A 5,631-nucleotide genomic window follows, 5' to 3' on the forward strand; every position below is an offset into this window, starting at 1 on the left:
ACTCCATATATATTATTAACGTGTTTATTGACTGCCTCACCCTCTAGATGCAGTTCTCTGGAGATTTTTGCTCCTTCCTTGGTAACTGTAGATTCAGGTACCCACAACAGCTCCTGATATGTAAATAGAGTCCAATAAATGTCTGTTGAATGAAAGGAATCTACAAAAAACGTGTATGTAGGCATTTGGTCTGTGGAACTGAAACGGTGGCCACACCCCTTTTGGTGTGGCTTCAGGCTGCTGGAAGCAGAAAGAGAGGAGCTTGAGGGGTGGCTTTCCTTCTGTTAGGTCACTGGATCCGGTAGGAAGAGCTGGGAAACGCTCCAGTGGTTCTTTGTATTTTTCTGTGTAATTGTCCCTAATAAACACCCATTTATCGTTTATCTTGGGTCTGGTGATATCATTACATCCTCGCCTTCAGCTGTATATATAGTTAACATAGGGTGCCTATGCGGTCGCGCCCTGTGATCCCTAAAATGGGTGTATCCAACAGCAACAACAAAATCGCTCTAAATGCACCTGGGATGCTGTTACTAGGAGGGACTTGATGGTCCTTTTAGGAGAGTAGAGATTCTTTTTTAAAAAGTGCCATTGCTATGGGCAAGGAAGGAACGCTGAGAGCAGGAGAATAGTCTTCCCCAGGGAAGAGCACACCAATTGGTTAACCCATGCCAAATGGTCAGCCCTGAAAACATATACATACAAGCAACATTATACAGACTGAGCAGGTCATGTTTAGGAATATGTATGTATATACACGTGTATGCATGCAATAACAATGAGTAAAAAAGAGGTCACAAGTTTGAAAGAGAGCAAGGAGGGGTATACAGGTGGACTGGCAGGAGGAGGGAAGGGAGCGATGTTGTGATTGTATTATATCTCAGAAACTTTAAGAAATGCAGCTGGGGTGCTGGAGAGATGGCTCAGCGGTTAAGAGTGGCTGCTGCTCTTCCAAAGGACCTAATTCTGGTTCCCAGCACCCACATTGTGTGACTCACAGCTGCCTGTGAACCCCAAAGGCCTCTTTTGGCACACAGACACACAGACAAACATAAAGAAGTTTTCAAATCCTAAAAAGTTTTCTTAAGGGATATGAGCAGGAGCACTTAAGCAGACAAGATGGCTCAGTGGTAAAAGGGCTGGCCGAGCAAGCAATCCTGGTATCTAAGTTGGATTCCCAGATCCCACAGTGGAAGGAGAGAATTGTCGCAGGGGTACCCTTATTTATGCACTCACATCAGCACACACGTTAGTGAATAATAATGATAATAATAATAAATAAAGTGCAATTATATTGTCACTTGTCTGTGTTGTCAACAATAAACTTTAACTTAATGACTTGCTTCCATAGAGTAGGATCTTTTAGAAACTCTGTTGAGGGCTGGAGAGGTGGCTCAGTTCGTAAAGTGCTTGCCTTGCAAACATAAAAACCCCAGTTCAACCCCCCAGAGCACAGGTTTAAAAAAGTAAAAGAAAGACAAGCCAATCAGGGTGACATGCTCGTGTAATCCCAGTGCTTGGAAACAGAGAGAGATGGATCTTGGGACACTCTGCTCATCCAGGACCTGGAAAAGAAAAAGAAAAGGTAGATGGCACACTGTAATTACAGAATGACTCTACACACACACACACACACACACACACACACACACACACACACACACCACCACCACCACCACCACCACCACCACCACCAACAACAACAACAGCAACAACAACAAAAAGAAACACTCTTGAGAAAGCATTTATGATGAGTCTCCTAAGCCCACAGCCTGGCCTTGAACTTGCTATGTAGTCCATAGCTGTCTTCAAACTTTCAAAGCAAAATCCCCTCACTTTAGCCGTCCAGGGCTGGGATCACAGACATTTGTCACACACTAGCTTGATGGGTCCATTCCTTACTGATATCGTAAAAGGTTTGCCTTCCAGGAGCCTGGTGTGGCTGAAGTAAGCCAGGCCCATCAGCGCAGCCTGTGTCTGCTGAGGCTGCTTCGGGCCTCCCAATGTCTGCACGGTTCTGGGGTCAGGGACCCTTAGCTCGTGTAGGACGGAAGATGCTTTTGAGAGGTTTACAGACCTAGCAATAAATTCCTTTGACTTGAATAACGAGAAAGCCATTTCCTTATGTCTCTGTGTCTCGGTTTAGCCCTAGAGTTAAGCCTGTACTGGAGCCCTGGCCCACATTTCTCCACCCTTGTTAAGTCTGTGAGTGGCTGCTGGCTCTTGCTTCTGAGGCCCGCTTTGCTGATGCAAGGGAGCCCAGGAGTGCTAAGTAGTCAATGTTCCAGAGATGAACCTCCAGCTTATGGCTAACAGCAGTTGTTCAGTAAACCCCTTGCTTGCTGGCCCTCTGTGTCTGCTGACTCTGAGCTGTGTTTGATATTGGCTCCATGAGTCTCTAGGTCTCTACAGCAATCACACTTGTTGTCCAGAAGGATAAGAGGCTCCCTAACATGTCAACCATCTTGCCTTTCCCCACCTCTTCCCCCAGCTCCTTTATTACTTTTACTAAGTAAAGTCCCAGCACCAGAGTTCTTGTCTCAGACTTGAGGTCTGGGGAGATCCTACGTAAGCAGTACCCGTGAATCTTTAAACCACTCCTACTGATTGTTCATACCCCAGTTCACCAGACCAGCTGCACCCAACCCCCAGCTAAGAATCCTTGAGCTGTTGGGGCCATCTTGCTAGAATTACAGTTCCCTTTTCTTCACTATATTTACTTAGTGACTTTGCTTTTATTATAATTTTCTATGTAATATAGTCCTTAAAAAACCGAGTTGACATAAACAAAACATTTGTTAAATAGCAGAGCTGGTGTCGAAAGGTTTGGCCAAAATCACTGAATCAATGGTTTACATTTAGAGAACATGTGGCCATTGCATTCTGAGCTGGCCACTGCTGGATCCCAGGTACTTGGGGTGGGAGGGGGCGCGGGGGGAGTCCACACCATGTGGTGCCTTTTCCAAATATGAGCAGGAATAGCAGTAGCTGTATTAATATTTTATGCCACATCCTCATGAAGCTGCTATTTCTCTTATGAATTTAAAGTCTTGGGCATGCTGAATTTAATGTTTTGTCTGCCTTCCGCTGTTTCCTCTTGAAATAGTGCACTTTCTTCCTCCATTACCCCACTATTTTCTAGGAAAAGGGGAAAATAGCAGTCACCCATAACCCTAGCAGTCTGCAATAATTATGTTAGCATTGTATGCCGCCTTCCTGTTTTGCATAATAATATACACAATATATAACGGATGACACATGGAACTCATTCAGGGCAGCGCTCTGTTTGATCACCACCCCCAGCAAAGCCTGTTTCCTTGAGTAAGATTCGCTGTTATGAGCGCAGTGTCTAAGATGTTTTCCCTCCTGCGCCTTCTCTGTGCCTGGCTGGTCTTGTCCAGCCCTATTCCTTCCCCAGGAAGCTATCTTAGCCCTTCTCACTTCTCTCTATATCTACTTCTTTAAGTAACATTTCTCTCCTCAGCTCCAGATTCAGAAAATCCAGTCCGTGCCCAAAATTATGTTCATCTTTCCCTCCCATAAACTTGTGGTACTCTTCTGTATCTGATGTCATGAACATAAGCTCAACTCGTATCATCGTTTTAGTACAATATTGCAGACATGTGTGCAATGTTCTTGACTATATCTATGCAGCACGGATAATAAAAGCCCAGAGACAGATATTGGGGTTCAAGCTGAAGATCAGAAAAGCAAAGCGGCCAGCCACTAGGGGGTTCTCACCTTTACCAAAGCTCAGACTGAAGGGGCGATCCTGTCCTCAGACTCCACTGAGCTCCTGCCTTATATTCCTCCCTAGTACTGGGATTAAAGGCTTGTCATCCCAAGTGTTGAGATCAAAGGTGTGAGCTCTGTTTCTCTTTTAGACTGACTCACTCTGATGTAGCCCAGGGTGGACTTGAACTCATAGAGATTCATCTGCCTCTGTCTCCCGAGTGCTGAAACTAACCATGTGTTCTCTATGGCTAACTAGTGGTTTCAGTGTGTGGCTAACTAGTGACTTAGTGTGTGTAAGGCTAACTAGTGGCTTAGCTCTTAGGTGTGTGGCTTACTAGTGGCTTAGCTCTGCACTCTGATCTTCAGGCAAGTTTTGTTAGATTATAAACAAAAAATCACTATGTATCTACCTCCCAACTCCTCTCCATCTTTCTCTTCACCCCACGTCCTCCTCTCAATTTCATAGCCCCCCCCTTTTTCCCCAGAGACAGGGTTTCTCTGTGTAGCTTTGGAGCCTATTCTGGCACTCGCTCTGGAGACCAGGCTGGCCTCAAACTCACAGAGATCTGCCTGCCTCTGCCTCCCGAGTGCTGGGATTAAAGACGTGCACCACCAACGCCCCGCCATAGTCCCTTTTTTAAAAAACAGAAACCATTTATGTTTCCATGACTGAATACAGTGTTTCCAGTGCGCATATGCGTGTGGGGCCATCTAGTAGAGCACAGGGAATCTGCCAGTGGCTGCGCCCCCCAGAGAAAAGCGGCTCTTCTCCCTTCAGCAGCCATTAACTGCTGGGCCTCGCCTCTCCTCAGTTAGGAGCTTGGCCTCCTACATCCCTCCCCCGTCATGTTGGAATTTTGACTGGGTAGATTTTGTGCAAGTACCCACAGCCACGATGAAGTCGTGAGCATAGCAGTCATACCGTCATGTCCAGAGAGCAGCATTTCAAAGCATTCCTTCTCATCCTTTAGCACATACACTCTTCCCACCCCCTTGATTCCTTGATTCCCTCCCCCATCATCAGAACTGAAGAGGAAAGGCCTCGGGTCCTCAGTGGACTCCTGTCTGAAGGATTCACTTTCGTCACCCAGGGAGGCTGTCGGCCTTTAGTCATCCTCTGCCTGTTAGCCAAAGTGATGTTTTTTTGTTTTTTAAAGATTTTATTTATTTATTATGTATACAGCATTCTGTTTCCATGTATATCTGCACACCAGAAGAGGGCACCAGATCTCATAACAGACAGTTGTGAGCCACCATGTGGTTGCTAGGAATTGAACTCAGGACCTCTGGAAGAGCAGCCGGTGCTCTTAACCTCTGAGTCATCTCTCCAGCCCCCAAAGTGATGGTTTTTAATACAAAAATCTGATCACATCACTATCTTATTCCAAACACCACTCATCGAAGCGTTAAGAAACATGAACATTGGGTGCTAGAGAGATGGCTCAGTGGTTAAGAGCACTTGACTGCTCTTCCAGAGGTCCTGAGTTCAATTCCCAGTAACCACATGGTGGCTCACAACCATCCGTAATGGGATCAGATTCTTTTTTCTGGTGTACATGAAGACAGAGCATCATATACATGAAATACATGAATAAATAAATGTTAAAAAACATGAACATTAAACTGATAGTTTGAAGGGATGGAGCAGGGAGGTTTGCTTTTTATTCACCCTCCATCTGTACTACCCAATTTTCTAATGAATATATGCTGTTGTTACCATTGAAGATAGAGGTTATGATTATAGGGCATGTATCAAAATGTCACATAGTGCCCTGTAAATATGCACAGTTGTTTTTTGTTAATTCAAATTAGACAGTGTATTTTAAGAACATGTTGCTCAAGGCTGGGAAGATGGCTCAGAGGTTAAGAGCACTGTCTGCTCTTCTAGAGAACTGG

The sequence above is a fragment of the Cricetulus griseus genome, assembly GCF_003668045.3.
Source record: "Cricetulus griseus strain 17A/GY chromosome 1 unlocalized genomic scaffold, alternate assembly CriGri-PICRH-1.0 chr1_0, whole genome shotgun sequence".
Classification (NCBI taxonomy): Eukaryota; Metazoa; Chordata; class Mammalia; order Rodentia; family Cricetidae; genus Cricetulus; species Cricetulus griseus.